Source organism: Hyaena hyaena, unplaced genomic scaffold (assembly GCF_003009895.1).
Source record: "Hyaena hyaena isolate Hyena2069 unplaced genomic scaffold, ASM300989v1 scaffold_31, whole genome shotgun sequence".
NCBI classification, from domain to species: domain Eukaryota; kingdom Metazoa; phylum Chordata; class Mammalia; order Carnivora; family Hyaenidae; genus Hyaena; species Hyaena hyaena.
In genome coordinates, this window is record NW_024080664.1 from 1,425,665 (window position 1) to 1,444,228 (window position 18,564).

The following is an 18,564-nucleotide window of genomic DNA, read 5'->3' on the forward strand; positions in this document are numbered from 1 at the left end:
TGCGCGCGGCGTCTCGCGGAAGTCTGTAACTCTCCCCAAGTCCAGTATTATCATTTTCTTCTCTTAGGGATTGTGCTCCGGGTCAAGTTCAGGAGCGCTTTCCCTTCCTTGGTGCCCAGGGTGCCTCCTGCGCTGTTTCCTGGGAGTTTTCCAGGTTTACATTTTCCGTCCGAGTCTGTGCTTGGTCTTGAGTTCTTTCCGTGTGCGGCGGGGGACTCGGCCCGCGTCCCCCCTCCTGCCGCTCGTTCGCGTCGCTCTCCTTCATCCCAGAATCCCTGCATTTCTGCTTTATTTCTGAAGGCAACGTCTGCTGGATAGAGAATCTGGGACTGGTAATTCTTCCTTGGAAATTACTGTGCCATTGTTTCTGGCTTCCAGGCTGAGAACTCTGCTGTAATTTAAGTTGTTTTCCCCTCCAGGTAATGCCTCGTTCCACCAATACAGACTTTCGTAATATCTGAATATTAAAAAGAGATTTTTACAGGTTGGTAAAAGGGCACAGCTGCAGAAGAGCCACCAGCCTTCTCTAGAACTTACACTGGGTGGTCGGTGCTGAGCTGACGTAATCAGCAATATGGCTTATTGTCGGCACGCTGTGGACGTAATATAGGGCATTGCCTCTCAAACTTGAGACCCTTAAAAAATGTCCCTAAATAAAGTCTCACATAAACAGCTGCCCATGTGTGGCCCATCCACACGACACCAGCATTCGGTTTGTCCAGCCACTGTCCCTGCCCCACATACACGCCGAGCTCAGGCCCCAGGGTGCACCCCCTCCCAGGTGGGCTGGGGGGGGCACGAGTGGCTTGTCAGGCAGCCTCCCCCCGCAGGTAGCCCCTAGACAGGCTCCAGGGTACACGGGATGGGAGCCAGGGAAGAGGCTCTGGGTTTACACACCCCAGGAGTCCAGGTAAGGGGTGGGGATTGTGGGGTGACAGACTTCCCAGCCTCGTGTCCCCAAGTCCAAAGCAGCTCAAGTGACCACGGGACCACAGCTGCTCACATGCCCTGGTTTCCAGGGCCCTGTGACGTCTGGGGATTCCATCCCTCCAGGAGCAGCGTGGACTCTCTCAAGAAAGGTCTCCGGGCGTGGGACAGGGCCTCCGTGCCGCTGGAAGACGGAGGTGGGGAGGTCCGGACGCTCCCCTCCGTCCTGGGTGTCCACTTGCCTGCCGTCTGGCTGCATCTCACAACCAGGCGCATCCTGCAGACTTTGGGGCCAACCCTCCGGGCGCCAGGCTGCCTTTCAGAACAGCTTGCACGCCCTTCAAAGACGCAGGCAGCTCCGGAGCCCAGGGCTGGGGAGGGCGGGGCACCCAGTACTTAGCAGTGAGTCCCCACAAACTCTGTTAGGAGCGGTTGTTTATAATTGAGGGGAAATTAAAAAGGGAAGGAAGATACTGGAGGGAAAGCAGAGGAAGAGGGAAGGGGGGAGGGGAAAGAAGGATGGAGGAGGGGAGAGGGAGGAGGGGGAAGAGGGGAAGGGTGAGACGGGGGAGGGGGAAGGGGGAGGGGGAGGAAGGCTGGAGGAGGGGAGAGGGAGGAGGGGGAAGGAGACCTGAGCAGAGAGGAAAGCACCTGTCTGGCCCTGTCCCGCCGTCAGAACTGTCCTAGCTTCCAGAGACCCACCTGTAAAGCAAGATCCCCACCGTTTGGTGTCCCTGGGGCCCCAGGAGCGGGTGACCCAGGCTCCTACTGATGGTCTCCGTGTGGCCGCGAAACCCTCACCACAGGACCCGACCTCGGGGCCAGCTGTCCCGGGCTGGGAGCCCCATCCCTCAGACACTCTGGGGGACCCTGGCCTGCAGCAGAGGACAGGCGGCCCACACCTAGTGAGGTGGCCTCACAGGGGGAAGCCCAGCCTCAGGGGGCGTGAGGCCCCGCCCGGGGTGAGCGGGTCTCCCTGCACGACGGCCTCCACGGTTTGCTCCGGCTTAAAGTCCGTGGTCTGTCACGGCTCAGGGGCCGTCTGGATCTGAGCGGCTCCCCCGTAAGTGTTTTTCTGGGCAAGGATCCCGGGTGCGCGGGGCGCGAGCATGGCTCTGCTAAGGACATGAGGACACATCCCCCTGGAACATTCCACATCCCCCTCCCTGCACAGGAGGAGCCCCAGGCACCCCAGCACTGCAACCCCTGAGGCGGCACCTGCTGCTGCCATCCCCCCAGGCTTCCGGTCCCCCGGGGAGGCCACACCCCTGCTCTGTGCCGCCCCTCAGCTCCTCCCCTGCACTGCCTGTGCTGTGTGCTTCTCCCCGACACTGTGTGTGGTGCTTTCTCAGGGGCCCGGATCCTCTGGTCGTAAGAGGGGCGGGTGACCAGTGGGTCCCCAGTGCGAGTCCTGTCTCGTGGCCGTGGCCTGGGTGAGACTTCGGTTTCCCCTCCCGCCAGGACTGTCCCAGGACTCCCGCCGCGGTGTGTGAAGCCTGCTCAGAGCGAGGCCTCCGAAACACACGGCCGGACTTCGTGGCCCTGCTGTGACCCCAGCTTCCTTCTAGTGAAAGCGTCCGTGTCCTTAGCAGAAGTCAAAGGTCAGGACGGCCGTAGATACCTGTCATGGGAATGGGGTGACATTTCCCAGAAACGTGGGGGCAGGTGGCAGGGATCCAGGGAGCCGAAGCAATGTAGCCCCGCGGCCAAGATTTGGGATCCTGCCTGTTTTCAGGTGGGAAGGCAGCGGAGCCTCCCCAGGCTGGACAGACGTGGGCCGGAGCGGGGCCTGGGGCCTGGATCCACGCACCCCTCTTTCCCAAGCAGCTTGCTGGCTCCTCCCGTCATGTCTCGAGAGCCCCTGCCCGGGTCTGGCACTCGCCCCCCCCCCCCCCCCACCGCAGGCCCCCTGCAGCCCTGGGGTTAGACACGTGCCTGTGCCCTGTGGCAGGAGGGCAGGACCTTGGCCCAAACTGCAAAGATTTCCTGACCACACACAGCATAAGTTCTGTTCTCTTCCTTATGAAATGCTTCCAGATTGTCCCTTTTTTCATTTCTAAACAGGGTCACGTCTGACCCTCTTTGGAAGATGTGCTTCTTATCTGTGGCCTTCAGGCTAAGAGTCTGGATCCAGAAGGATGGAGAGCTGCCTGGTCAACGTCACAGATGGTTGCAGGGCACGCGGGACACCCTCCGGGTCACCCCAGACAAGTGCCACCGGTGGCTCCCTGCTCTGTGTTCCGTGCAAAATAAAGAGCACGGCTCCCTGGTGAGTGCATTCCTGGAAACCGCCCCGTGGAGGCGAAGGCATCCTTGGGAAGCCTGCTCTTCTGGAGATTCGTCACAGCGTAAATGGGACGAGAGTGGCCTGGGTCAGCCACGAGGATGCTCTTGAACTCCACTGCTGTTGCCCACCACGCCTCTCAACTCGGGGCCTCAGTTTCCCCGGGTATCAAACAGGCACATGACTGACCTGAAAGAATGTTGTTTGGATTGAATGGAATCCCCAGCTGCAACCCGGGTCTTGGCTGGGCTTGTGTGTCGCTTACATTGGGTTAAAATCGGTCAGATCTGCAGCGGGGACCCCAGAGCCTCCCCCAGGAGCCCTGTCTGTTTCCTGGGGCTCGTCCCCACGGTGCCCCCGGGCTTGACTCCCGAGGCGCTGGCCCACGCCAGGGAACCCCTCGCCACGTGCAGCCGCTGTCACGTCCTCTGTGGCCCCTGAAGCCGCTCTTGACAGAGGAAAGGCGTTCACGCAGGTGCAAACTGTGCCGTATAGCACGAGTGCACCCCCTCGCCCCGTGTTATGTGTAAACATGCCTAACAGACAAGACCCTTCACGGAGCAGCCCCCGCTCTGGGCTGTGCAATCTGGCATCTCTGTGTCATTTTGTTCCTGTCTCTTCTACTCGTTAGGAGGGAAATGCTAGTTGTGAGCCACTGGATTGGCTTCCTGACCCCTCTCATGAGTCCCAGCCCCCACCCCCCACTCAGGACTGAAGAGCCTGGCAGAGACGGCCATAATGGGGGCTTTGGGTGAACCCAGTATTTATTTTTCAGAAATATAAGCACGTTCAGCATTAGATCCAAGTTTCTCTGCCGTGTCTGCGCCTTGGACTCAGGCCGGCCCGCCCCCACTGCCCCCTCCTCACCCTCTTCCTCCAGAGGCAAGGAGAGCACACCCCATGGGAAGCCTGTGCTGGCTGGCTTTGGGGTGATCCCAGTGCATACCCCCCCACACACAAACACGGGCTTCTCCCTTATATGGCATCTGAGGCCCCGGAACCTTCTCTGCCCTGTGGAGATGGGGCAAGGTGGCCTGGGGTTAAATGTCTGGGCTCTCAGGCCCAGCAGCCTCTCCAGTGGACCTTGGTTGAGTTTGGAGACTACTTTTCTCCAGAAGGAAAGTTACCATCCGCAAGCCACACCCAGGGGCCAGGCCCGCCGGCTTCCCCCACAGTGTGCGGTTTGGTGCCTCGGTCAGTGAAAGGGGATCATAATCCTCGGCCCCCATCAGGAGAGAGGGCGGGCAAGTGCCCAGTGCACACCGAGTGCAGAATAAATGTCAGCTGCACTTGCTCACGATGACTCTCATTCTTTCCACAGACCTTTGCCCTGATCTGCGGGGGCGCTTGGTGCTTCCAGCCTTGCACACACTGAAATAGCGCCAGGCGGCAGGAGTGAGTCACGAGAAGTGCCCACGAGCTTCACGTGTAGAGAGAAGGGAGCAAGGGAGGGAAGTCTTAGGTCCTGAGGTTGGCCTGCCCCCTTGGTGGACCTATTAGGGCCTGATCTCTTTGGGGGTTAGGAACCCCCAGGGGTTCAAGTTCACCAGGAGCCAAGCTCACCTAGTCTATAGCATCAGCTCCTGGTTCTAGAAATCTAGATGTGGAGAGGGGTGCAGAGGGAGATGCAGTGTCTGAGATGGCTCAGAACCCTGGGGGGGCTCCCTGGGGGGCCAACGTTTCTGGGCTCAGGGTGCTGGCAGGCGGAGGGGAAAGATGAAGGGGGGGATGGCAGATGGGGAGGAGTAGGGGAGAGGTCCTGTCTCAGGCTTTGGTCGGTTGCCCTCCCCTCCCCTCCCCTCGCCTCCACACCTGGGAGGCCTGAGGGCAGCAGAGGTCTCTGACCTCAGAGAGGACTGTGGAGCCCGGATGCCGTGAAGTGACGACACGCTGGCCGTGGGAGCCCGTGTTCATCATGTTGAGTACGTTTGCACCAAAGGAAGGTCGCCCAGGATGGCGCCTGCATGTGACTTTCAGCCCTGCTGCCTTCTGGAGGGTCGGGAGGGCTCCGCGCTGACAGCCCTGGGCGCCCGGCCGGTTCCCGCTCCCAGGGCGCCCACCGGGGCCCGAGGCTCATCAGCAGAGTAAGGGAGCAGAACTGGGGCTTCAAAAAGCATCTTTGGGGCCTAGATCCTGGATCCCTCTCGGACCCCACCCAGGATCTTCCAAAGCCAGGCTCTAAGTGCCAAACACCCTGACTCCACGTGCGCAACTCCAACCCCGGCTCCCGTCTCAACACCCCCAACGCCGAACTCAGCCCCCATCCCCCGGGCAACCCTCCGAGCTCAGCCCCAGACCCCCGTTCAGGCCTCCCCACCAAGGGGCTCAGTCCCAGTGCCCTGGCTCAGCCCCCATCCCGCGGGCAACCCACCAACCCCGGCTCAGACTCCGCCCCCCGGCTCAGACCCCGCCCCTGGCTCAGACTCCGCCCCCGGGCCCTGCTCCCCCTGCCCCCGGGCTCAGCACCCCTGCCCCCGGCCCCCTGGCCCCCCCCCTCCGGCTCAGACCCCGCCCCCGGCTCAGACTCCGCCCCCGGGCCCTGCTCCCCCGGCCCCCGGCCCTCTGGCCCCACCCCCTCCGGCTCAGACCCCGCCCCCGGCTCAGACTCCGCCCCCGGGCCCTGCGCCCCCGGCCCCCGGCCCTCTGGCCCCACCCCCTCCGGCTCAGACCCCGCCCCCGGCTCAGACTCCGCCCCCGGGCCCTGCTCCCCCGGCCCCCGGCCCTCTGGCCCCACCCCTCCGGCTCAGACCCCGCCTAATGGGCTCCCCAGGGACCGGCCCTTCGCTGCTGCGGAGCCGCGCTGCGCGGACGGAAGGCACCAGCGCGCCGCCGAATTTTGGGTCTCAGGAGCACTCCCGCACCGTATTCAGCGTGGACGAGGCTCCGCGTTTCGGCCGTGCGGTGGGGAGGGCGCGGCGGGCTCACTCCCCGCGTGCCGTCCGCCCCACCCCGCCTCCGCGTTCACGTGGGGCTGCCATATTGGTGCACTTGCCTCTTCTCCTGGTCTCAGCCGATTGGCTCAGGGGTGGGCACGTGATCCGAACTGGGCCAATCAGGGCCCTCCTGTGCAGATACTGCCGAGAGCCGCACAGGTGCTGCGGGGCCTCGTCCGCCGCGTTCTGTGCTGGCAGCGGGCTGCGGGGCCCCCGCCAGCCTGCCTCCCGCCTCCTGGTTCCCCACGGGTTCGGCAGTCAGGGACCTGTGCCCTCCGTTCCTGCCGGCTCCTTGTCCCTGGCTGTGCCCCCGCTGAGGCCACATACCTGGAGGCTCCCTCCCCTCAGGTCGCTGTGGCTCCCTCACCCCTCCCTGCCCACACGGTGGTGACCACTGTCCTGGGTGAGCCCTCCTGGAAGGACCCTAACGGACCTGTCATACCCCGGTCCTCCGTTGACACTGGGCACCGGAGCTCAGAAGGAGGCAGAATGCGGGGGGGCGGCAGGCCTGCGAGCCTGCCCGCCGCGTGGCTCCCGGGCCGGGGTGAAGCAGATGAAGGAGGCAGCCGCCCCTCCCAGCCCGCGCTTGCAAGCGGTCCCAGCAGCCTCAGCTCAAATTTGCTTTTGTGCGTGAACTCTCCCAAGGTCATTCTGTTCTGTGCAGCCCAAAGTCCCAACCGGTACATCACCAAGCAACATAAAATCTTGTAACTGCTTCGGACGATTTTTAAAACAAAAACAGAAGAATTTTCCCTTCCTTCCAGCTATTAACTTTCCCACAGACCCAACACCAAAATGTTGATTGCAGGTGCTGTTAGAGGAAGTAGTTTTTAGCAGAACCAGGCAGGGATGACCCAGGCCACTGGAGAAGGGCTGTCCTGTCACAGGGCATGCCATGCACTGAGGGACAGAGACCCTGAGGGTGACAAATCGGGAGCAGAGCCGACCGCGCCAGCTTGTGTCTGGACAGGATGCTTCTCGGCTGAATCTCTGGGGCCTTCTTGCCTCCTCCTTCCCGCACCTTCCAACCACTTGATGATCTGCATGCATCCTGGGCCCTGCTCACCTCCAGCTGGCCCACCTTGGGTTGCAGGGGGAGAAGCTTAGCGCTGGAGCCAGAGGGAGGGCCTGGATGGAAGAGCTTCTCCTGCAAGACACCATGGATCCCAAGGGCCCATGTCATAATGTGTGACATCCAACTTGGGCGGCGAACAGTTTAATACAAAGTGTGATACATTTGGTCTTTGGTTTTCTCTGGGCCAAACATTTTTTTCCCAGGTACACAAACGCCTTTCAAGAACGTTGGCTAGCAGGAGTTGGGAGCCGTGTGAAGATACGACTAAGTACTGTCAACACAGATATTTGTGCACAATCCCTGGGGTCCCGGGCCATCCCCCAAGAGCTGTATTTTGATCAGAGGGTCTCCACGTGGGGGCCAACCATGAGGGAACAGCTTTCCACATCACAACGTGTGTTGGATGGAAGATATCTCTAAAGGTACTCAGCATACGTGTGAGTCACAATCAAGTATAGGAGGGTCTGTCTTCAAACATTAAATGCAAACTTAACAAAATCTGTCTGCATTGATGTGTCCTGGACCAGCTTAGGAATCGATAAACGCTTTGCCCTAAAGAGACGTTTGGAGCCAGCAGGGACACAGGGTACCGCAACGCGCCGGCAAATGAGGCCAGGTGCCATAAACACACCTGCACGAGCCGTTTGTGAGTGTCAGGGAAAACAGAGGAACAGACACCCCGGCTTCCCTACGCTTCTGCTCGCTTCAAGTGCAGCCCCGTGTAATAGCAGCAGACACTGGATACTATCTGAAGTAAAACGCACATCCACTTGACCTCCAGGTGACAGATGCGACCTTGCTGCCTGCTCTCTTTATCCCCAGCTGTCTCTTGCCCAGCCCCTGTGCAGTTCTCAGCCAATTCCAACATCTCTTTTTCCTGCGGGTTTGCTGACGTTACAAGACCTGTCCAGGGATCGGGTCAATTCACCCATCTTGCACGGAAGCGCCTTCACTCTGTTTATACAAACTGAGTGCCATCTTGGGTTCTAGATCACTTTGCTAATGGTGACGACCATTACTTAGCTCCTGGATGAGCTCTTGCGGCGATGGCGAGTTACGTGTTTTACTTCACGGCTTAAGACTATCCTTGGAGCGTCAATCCCTTGGCAACAATACCAGGCCTTCCTGACACGCCCTGGGTGGGAGTCCTCTGCCCACTGCCTTCGTGCTCTGCTCCCTGCTGGTGGGCGCCTTGGCAAACGGGGCCAGCCCAGGGCAGGCCTTCCCTTCCACCCCAGTAGGGCCACGCTGGCTGGGACATGGGGGTGTCTGACCTCCAGGGTGTGGTCAACAAGCTCCCCACCACTGCTGTTAGAGCGCCCTCATGCTGCCTTTCCAGTGTTTTGACCCAGGGAAGATGCGATGTTCTCTGGTGCCCACAGTGGGGACTCCTTTGGGAGACCTGGCCCAGTCCACGCCTGTGTCTCCACTGCTGTTATTTGGAAATCCATCTGAGGTTTAGAACTAAATGAGCTTGAGGCAGGCCCCAGCCCACAGGCGCTGGGTGTGATTCATATGAGTACGCTCCTGAGGTGCTGTCTGATCCAGACCCCATTCGGAAGGGTGGGCACCCAGAGTCTGCCAGGTAGGCTCCCTCTCCTGCTTGGGGACAGGGGGACTGACAGGGTGGACCGCAGTGTGGACAGAGCCGGGACTCTGACCACCACCCCTGAGTCCAGTGGAATTGGGACCCTGGGGTTGGGGGTCCTTCACGCAAGGCTGGTGAGAGGCTGGGTCAGACCCTGGCGGGGTCCCGTGGAGCCGGGCTTGGCCAGGCCTCGGGGCGGGGTGGCTACCGGTATGCATTCTGCTCTTTCTCAGGCTAACGTGTCTTGGAGCCGAAGTCCGGCCACCTGGGCTCCTGTCTCTGAGTCACTTTCCACCATCCTTGTCACTGTGTAGGACTCCCCGCAAGCTTTTCCCAGCTTTCCAGATATGAGCGATGTTCCCATTTGTGCTTTGCCGTGTTCATTGGGCTCACGTTTTTGTCATTTTATTTCTAAGTGTGCGATTTGGTGGTTTTTAGTATATTTGCATATGTGCAGCCGTCACCACGGTGAAGTTTAAAACCTCTCATTTGCTCAGGAAGAACCCCCTGGCCCTTAGCTCTCACGCTCACTGTTTCCACCTGAGCACCTGCTGGCCCACTTTGTGTTTGTGCTCTTTTGCCCATTCTGGACTTTTTTTCGTGTCTTCTTCTCTCACTGAGTGTGTGTGTTTTTTTTTTTTTTAATGTTTTATTTATTTCTAGGAGAGAGAGAGAGAGAGAGAGACAGCGTGAGCAGGGGAGGGTCAGAGAGAGAGGGAATCACAGACTGAAACAGGCTCCAGGCTCTGAGCTGGCAGTCAGCACAGAGCCCGACGCGGGGTTCGAACCCACGAACCGCGAGATCATGACCTAAGCGAAAGTCGGACGCTTAACCGACTAAGCCACCCAGGCGCCCCTCACTGAGTGTGTTTTTAAGGTCCATCCAGGTGGGAGCAGGTGTCAGCATGCCTTCCCTTGTCACGCCGAACAGCGCCGCTCTGTGTGGCTGTGCCACGTGTGGCGTTCGCCTGCATCAGTTGATGGGCGTTTGGGGTCGGTTCCACCTGTTGATATGAACGTCTGTGCCCCCGTGTTTGCGTGGATGTGTGTTTTCCTTTCTGTCGAGCATCTACTCAGGAGCGGTCACCACACCGCATGGTGGCTCTGATTCACCGAGGACCTGACGGGCGTCACGGCGGCCGGTCTGGTCACATTCCCGCCAGCAGAGCGCGGGCCTCCTGCACTGCCCGTCTGCACTGACACGCCTTCGCCTCCACGACCCTTTGTCTTTTCATGAGATTGGTAGTAAGGTCCCCTCTTTTCCTTCCTGATTTTAGTAGTTTGGAGTCTTCTCTCCTTGGCCAGGCTGGCTCCTGGTTTCTCACTTTATTGAGCTTTCCGAGGAACTGGCTTTGGTTTCATTGATTCTCCCGTATTTTTTTCCATTTTCTCTTTCATTAACCTCCATTCTGATTTCTATGAACTCTTTCCCTCTGCTTTTGTGACATTTACCACGTTTTCTTCTTCCAGTGTTGTCAGATGGAAGGTCAGAAAGATTTGAGGTAGTTCTTTTTTTTAAGATTTTATTTTATTTTATTTTTAAGTTTATTTTGAGAGAGTGACCACGGCAGGGGACATAGAGAGAGGGAGAGAGAACCCAGGCAGGCTCCCCACTGTCGCTGCAGAGCCCAGCTCCAGGCGTGAGCTCACAAACCACGAGACCACAGCTTGAGCCGAGATCAAGAGTCAGACACGTAAGCAACTGAGCCACCCAGGTGCCCCGAGATAGTTCTTTTTTAACGCACTTAGAGCACGAGTTTCCTTCTAGCGCCGCTTAGCTGCACCATGCACGTGCGGGCCCGTTGCATGTCACGCTGAGGGCACACTGCCCCCTGCCTGTGTCCTCTGGGTCCTGCACACGTCATTCCTGTGTCATACGTGAAGCCACAGCCTGGGAGAGGAGGGTCCTACACATCTTCTCCTCTGTCTACCTCTTTTTCAGCCAAGAAAACTGAGGCTCGGAGCCTCGTCTCAGGAGGAGGTGCCCACGGGAAGGGAGCCCACGTCCGGCCGCTGCTGGTGGCTCCGGGAGTCAGGTGCAGGTGTGGCTGCACCCCACAGGTGGATGTCTCTGCCGGCCCGTGTCACCATCACCCCCTCTCTTCCCCCTGCTCTGCCCAGAGCAGTGTGGCCTGGACCCCGGGCTCCCCGCCAGTGCAGGCTGAAGGAGGGGTCTCAGGCTCCCAGAACCACAGAGCCCCCTAGGCGTGGCCTTCTCAGGTCGTGGGGTGACGGGGCAGAGGGACCACAGAGCGTCCCATCCCCTCCCAGCGTGTATGTATGGCCTGCAGAGCCAGGCGTCAGGTGGGGTGCTGGCTCTGGGTCCCCGCAGCTGGGCACGGTCACACTCATGGACCGCGGGGGAATCAGCCTGCGTGCTGCCCGCCTCTCCGCCCGACGCTTCAGAGAACTCTGAGCTCTCGCACCTGTGAACGTGGCCGCCCCTTCCGTTTCCGCCGGTGTCCTGCGGCCTGCGTGGCCGTTTGTGGTGAGCATGCAGCCCTTGGCTCTGGGATGGAAGCACTTACCCCCCCGGGGGGCCTGGTTCCGGGATGTCAGACCCACCTGCTCGTGGCCGATGGACGTGAATCTGCCCAGGAGAAGCTAAACAGAACAAAACCGTAGGCCACGGCTGCTGCGCTCCGGCCTCGGCTGCGGGCACGCGGCCCAGACACCATCGACAGGTGGGAAAAGTGCAGGAACCTGAATGGTGTTGAACAAGGAGAGAAAACGCTCCATCGACCCAAACAAACAGAGATACTGCCCCCCCCTCCTCCATCGTTGCTCGGCTGCGTCTGGGAGGAAAACAATGAGAAGCTGAAGGAGGAAAACGTGCCTGGAAAACACGCGGCGGGAAGACAGGAACGGAGCGCACCGTCCCTCGGCCGCAGCCCCGACAGGCGCGGGCCCCACGGGACAGGCCCCGGGAGGAGGGACCCGGTGAGCGGCGCAGGGCTCTCCCGGGGCTCCGGCCAGGCCCGGGCAGCCTCTCTGTCCGGTCTGTGGACGGCGAGGGCGTCCAGGTGTCACGTGCCGCCTCTCCGCGTGTCCTCCATTTCCCTGTCACTCCTTCCCGCAGAGGAGCGCCGTGCGGGGCACAGACGGGCCTGGGACGCGGTGGGGGCCCGGGAGGCGCCCACACGGGGGTGAGCGGGCGGGGAGCCCGAGGGGTGGCACTGGGGTCTCCCGGGAGCCTGGTCGTGGAGCGTGAGGACCAGGTCGTGACCCCACACTTGCAGCAGAGCCGCTGGCTCTCTGCCCTTTGAGGCCACGTTCCGGCAGGTTCCACAGCCGGTTGGATGGGGGGTCGTGGGGAAAGCACCTGGACCAGCACTCTTGGCCCTTCTTTTTCTGGAAGGAGGGAGCACAGAGCCAGCCTCGCAATATGCTCGCTCCTCATGACGGGGCACCGGGGCCGACCGTGGGCAGCAGGAGGTGTGGACCCAGGCAGTCACCTCCCCTCTCACAGCCTCATGCGCAGGTCAGGGGGCCCCAGGGCCCCTCTCCCACGGGCATTTGGGCGCTGCCGCTGTGCCCAGGGCCGTGAGGTGTGCACTCTGGGCGGGCAGAGGGGAGGAGGGATTCTGAGGACGTTCCAGCTGCCGTGCGGGGACCCCCCCCCCGGGGCGCTGTCCTAACAAATGGGCGCGTGGCGAAGGTGCGCTGTGAGGTGCTGACGCGGAACAGCCTTTGGAAGGGGGGGTTGGAGTTTGCGCGTCCAGGGCAGGGCCCGGGAGCTGTGCTGACCCTCCAAGCCCCGCGGCTGCGCCAGGCGTCACGGCCCCCACGGTGACCGCGGCCCCGGGGCGAGCGGGCGAAGCGGTGGAAACTCACAGCCGCTAGTCCGGCTCCTGCCTCAGCGTCAGGCGCATGGGCCTCCCTGGGGCTGAGACCCGCGCAGTCTCGGGGGGAGAACGGGAGGGCCGCCCTCCTCTCTGCAGCCTCCCCCCCCCCCCCCCCCCCCCCCCCCCCCCCCCCACCCCGGCTCCGCCTCGAGGGCTCCGTTCGTTCTCAGGTCCCGGCAAGACCGCAGCTCAGCTCCGTTCTGTTATCTTACAGGAACGTAACCTTTCTACCCCGTTATGGAGGACGGGATTCTAAAGGGGCCCCGACATCTCCCCCCGAGGGGCACCTGCCCGGGAGGCCTTCCCCCGCGGAGTGCGGTGTGGACGCTTCACACGGCCAAGAGGGCCTTGTGAGTGTAACTCGGGATGCGGGCCAGTGCACTTGGACTTCAGTGGAAGGAGGGCGTTTGGGTGGCCCGGCCCAGTCACGGAGCCTTTTACATCCGCGCACGGAGGTCGGTCGTGACGGCCTGCAGAGGCCAAGAGCCTCCCCGGGGGAGGCTGACAAGATGATCCTCCCCCAGAACCGCCCGCAGAGGTCACAGCCTGGTCACGCGCTGGTTCTGGTTTGTGAGGCCCTGAGCGGAGGACCCGGTCATGCCACGCAAACCCCCGCCCACAGGACCGCGGGCCGGTGAAGCAAGCGTTGGCTGAGCTACTAAATTGTGATTACTGAATACGCAGCGACAGGTAATAATACAAAAAGCAGTGCAAACGCAAGGTTGCGAAGTCAGCAGAACCAGATGGCAAAAGAAGGGAACGAAGACCCCTGAGGGTGGGCGCGGCCTGACAGGCCTCTGGCCAGTCGCTGGGCAACCTTTCAAATATTGTCTCTGTTTCTCGCTTGCATATTTACCAACTTTACTAGGCTGTAGTTGACCCACAACCCATTTTTAACCTTTTTAAATGGTATAGTTGAGGCAGGTGGATGCAGGCTGATATTGACCCTGTCCGACTCCCCCAAAGTGCCTCACGCTCCTTTGAGGTCCCTCCCGCCTGCGCCTGACCTTCCACGCCACCCCGGTGCGGTGGGGACACCTTTCTGTCACCATGCAGTGCAGCCGTGCCCCCTCATCTGTGGTCTCAGTGACCGGCGCTCAGCCGCGGTCCCGGAGCAGATGATCCTGTGTCACAAGCCTGCGTCACCTGCCCACCTCCCCACGTGGACATTCCGTCACCTCACAGCATCGCAGCAGGAGGGGCGAGCGCAGGGCAAGAAGATATTTTGAGAAGAGAGAGAGCACATGCTCATACCTTTAATTGCAGTAAATGGTTATAATTGCTCTATTGTTCGTTCTAATTTCATACTGTGTCTGATTTTCAAAGTACACTTCACCGCAGGTGCGCACGTGGGGGCGGACGTCCCTGGGGGGTTTGGTGCTGCCCCTGGGCTCAGGCCTCTGCAGGGGGGTTGGAAGCAACCCCTGCAGATAAGGGGGGGCTTCCGAGCCCTGACGTCCAAGAATCCTGTTTCGGGGCAATCACGCAGTCTCTGCTCCTTGCTTTAGTGTTTCAGTCTCCGTGCTTCCTCATGCTGCCTTCAAATTCGGTAAGTTCAAGTTCATCTGCAAGGTCAGCCCTTCCGTTGATCCCGTCTAGCGACTTACCATAGGAGACCCACGGTTCTCGTCTCTGTACCTCGAATCGGGTCCTCCAAGCCTCTCTACTGCCCTGTTTAGGGTGAGCATCCCCCCGCCCCCCGGGATGCACGGGGTCAAGTTACAATGAAGTGTCCCTTCTACCAACACTGTCATCTGTGTCGCATCACCCTGTTTCAACCAGTTTGTCCTAATGGGTCACACTTGCCTGCTTCGTGGCATGTCTGGTGGGTTTTCCTGAATCCAGACATTGTGCAGGTCACCTCACCAGGGGCCACGGAGTTTTGTATCTGTGTAACCTCTGCTCTCCTCAGACGCGTGTCCTGCCCAGTGCTCCACTGGTCCCCATCTCTGTGCAGTGCTCCCTTGTCCTGTGTCTCTTATCAGCCTCCTCAGACTCCGGGTCCCTTGTCTCCGGGCGGTGGGCCGGCCCCGGGGGAGGCTACGCTGTCTCCGGGCGGTGGGCCGGCCCCGGGGGGCCTCAGCTTGGCTCTGTTCCCATTCTGCAGGCATAACGTCCTTCATTTCCTCCTGGCCAGCGTCTCCAAGAGTCCTCTCGTGTTCTGTGCAGCGCTGAGTTGGCTCAGGCCAGAGGGTAACTGGGTCCTGGTGTCCCATCTATATTCCATCTCAGCCAGAAGCAGAAATACGGGCGTACACTTTGAAAGAGATGCAGTCAACCCAGAAACCCGATCACCGTGCCTGGAAATGGACCGTTCAATCCTACAGGGTTGTAAGGTGGGGCTGCCGGGCGCGTGGTGCCCGCAGCTCTGCCCGTTGCCAGCGGCCGCAGTGAGGCACCGGCTGGCACACCAGACCCTGGGAGCGCCCGGAGCTGCTGCCGCTGCAGGGGAGCGCCCAGCCCCGCTTGCTTTGCAGCGGAGCCCCGAGTGGTGTCCACTTGCAGCAGCACGTTAGCTGCCCCCTCGCGCCTGTCGTGCTCCCAGCCGGGGCCCCTGTGGCCCTGAACAGGGCTGACGGCCTCACTGCGCACCCGCTGGTGTCAGGTCTGCCTCCTCAGGGGTGACCGGATGCCTCAAACCTGCCCCCGCCTGGCCCCCCGCACCCATGCACGGCCCTCCATGGAAGGTGCTCGTACTCTGAACATTTTGAAGCAACAGCAAACCTGAGAGAACACGGGGCTCTCAGTAGGTGCTGGACTGAAGGCCGCCAGGACCCCTCCCCCGCCGGCGCCCGAGGCCGCTCTCCCGGCCTGACGGCAGGGTGCTGGCAGCTGAGCCCAGCGGGTGTGCAGTTCCAGCTGTCACTGGCTGTGGCCAGGCCGTGGCCAGGGAGGGGGTGAAGGTGCCGCTTGACCTCTGAGGACTTTTCCAAACCAAACACCAGAACGGAGAGCAGCGAAGGGGGCCGGGGGGTCCTGGAAAATCCTTGTCACCTCCGTAACCTGCCTGGGGCAGGCCCGGCTGAAGGGTGGCGGGTCTCACCTGTGACCTCTGTTCAGGGTCACCTGGGGTGCTCGACCCCCGCAGAAGGCCCGGAGGTTGGCTGGAGGAGAGCGAGCCCCACCCTGAGCTCAGGCCCCCGTTGGGTGTCCCCACGACCCCATCTTGTCTGTGGGACCCCCCAAAGTGTGCTCTGGGGAGCGGGGTCCTGAGAGACGCTGACCAGGGTCAGAGGGGGAGGGGCCCCGGGCACAGGGAGGGGGAGGGGACAGGCTGCGGGTGGAGGAGAACTCACCCCGGCAGGAGATCCTCGTCAGGACCGGGACCCTGGGGCCGAAGTGGGGGGGGCAGCCGCGTCCACAGGGCCGGCCTCCGGGGCCGCGGACGGGCTCACACCCTGGGTGCTGAAGGAGACCCGGGCCCCTTGTAGCGGTGCTGCCCAGGCGTCTTCGCCCTGCACTTACTTAGTGGAACCTCCTCGTCTCCCAACTAGAGCGAATCCGTCTGTCCGTCCACACCCGGGCTCCTGTCTGGGGCCCGAGAGCCGGCTGTGCCCGCGCACGGTCCTTCGGTCCAGGACTGCGGGGAGGCCCAGGGCACCCGAAATCCTCTGCCACCAGAGCCCCGCGTATGCATCGCCTTCCCAGGAATCACAGCTGTGTCCAGCGTCACCTGAGCCGTGGCACCGTCCCCTGACCACAGCAGTGACACCGGGTGAGAGAAAATCCGGAACTGCTTCCTACGAGAGCAGACGTCGCAGTTTCCGGATCAACAGAAGAGAGTATGGAACAGCCGTGATGGGAATGTTCTATTTGCTCCGTCTAGAAATCACGAGAGCAGAGCTGTTTACTGATAAGATTCACGTGTATGGAATGAACCTGTATAAAACACTACCCGGAAATTATCGTCTTATCAGGTCTCTGAACCATGGTGCAAACACTTAGTAATAGCAATAAAACCAAAGGAGAAAAAAATTGAATTTATTTTAGAAGACAAAAATCTGGCTGTGTTTCTGGGTTATTTTAGTGAATTTATTGGCAATAATAAAGATAGTGTAATTACCGTACTTATAAATAGCATAAAATGTAAGAATCTCATGTAAGAGTTATTTAAATACTCTGCAGTTGTAGTGCATTATCTAAAAATTATCATCCAAGAGGACTGAGACATTGATTAATCACTTCATGGCAGTAAAACTGAGAGAAAATCCAGAATTAGCTGTAGCAGAGAGGCTAGCATCCTGCTGTGGTTGTGGTCCTTCCGAAGCCAGCTCAGAAGATGGGGTCAACTTGGAGGCAAGTCGCTTCTGCTTTGAGGCTGTGTGGACAGAGCTCGGTGTAGACACCTCCCTGGGCACCTCTGTGGGCATATGAAGGTCGGGGGGTCCTGGGGGGGCCCCCTCAGCAGCTCCTTCCTCCCATTCTGGAATCTGGGGAAGGACAGCCCCTCTGCTGTGGGACCCGGGTTGAGGGAAGGACGGAGCCCAGGTCGGCCACACCTCGTTCCATGGGCAGGCTGGGTCGAAGGAGCTTTGCCTCCTGCTTCCAACTGTGATTTCCTGCTGTGGCGAAGTGTTCCAGGGCCGTGACTGCCCCTGCCGCCGCCCCGAGGTCTCCAAGGGCATGGACTGTTCTAGCACTTCCATTAATTCAGCACACATTTGCGTGTTTTCTTCGGGTTTCATTCTGCTGCATCAGTGTGTCCTCAGAACCCCTTTGGGTCACTGTCCAGAGGGCCCCCCAAAACCCCCACTGTCTCTAGGTTCCTGAGCTAACTTTCTGCTGAAGAACTAGATCACGGGGCCCCCTGCATGTGTACCAAAGCTCGGTTGGGGACTCTGGTCGGGAGCTCCCAGTTTGGGGAGCTGGAGAAGGAAACCCTGGAAAATGCTCTTTTTTAAAAAAAATCATTATTGCAGGGGTGCCTGGGTGGCTCAGTTAGTTAAGCATCCGAATTCAGCTCAGGTCATGATCTTGTAGTTCGTGAGTTTGATCCCCGCGTCGGGCTCTGTGCTGACAGCTTGGAGCCTGTTTCAGGTTCTATCTCCCTCTCTCTCTGTCCCTCCCCTGCTCTGTCTCTCTTTCTCTCAAAAATAAATAAACGTTAAAAAAATAAAATAAAATCTTTATTGTAGAGGTCACCCTTTTGAAGTGAGCATTCTGATGGTTTTCAGTAATTTGTGTGGTGCAGCTGTGGCCATAAACAGGTTGGGGGGATCTGTTCATCACCCGCTAAGATCCCCGCATGGCTGGAAGTTTGGGCAGGTGGAGAGCCTGCCTGTTTCACGTGCACTTGTCTTTATTCTTCTGTATTCTGGGCCCCTTGCCTTTAAGTAGGAAGCAGGCGACAAAATCTGCACTTACTAAGGATGGACAGGCCTCCCCCCACCAGAACACGTGGTCCTCAGGGGCTGCACGTTGTCCTGCATCCTGGAGTCTCCTTCGGTGTCTGGCGCGCAGTAGGTGCACCATACAGACTGGCTGGGTGGCTGGGTGACTCTGGGCCCTTACTGAGCACCCTGTTGTGTTCTAGCATCCCTAGAACTTGGGATGCTAGACTTGCAGATGACTCTCGAACAATGCGGGTTTGAACTGCGAGTCCACTTACGTGTGGCTTTTTCACAGTACAGACTAAATGTATATTCTCTGCCCTGTGATTCCCTTAAAAACGTTTTCTTTTCTCCGGCTGTTTGTGTGTGAGAATACAGTATACCATGCACACAACATGAAGACTACAGATTAATCAGCTGTTTACGGCATCAGCAAGGCTTCCGGTCAACAGTAGGCTACTAGTGGTTAAAGTTTGGGGAGTTAAAAGTCCAATGTGGTCAACTGTGAGGAGCCGGCACCCCTCACCCCTGTGTTGTTCAAGGTCAACTATATTTTGTCACCGTCACGAGGGAAGACTCTCT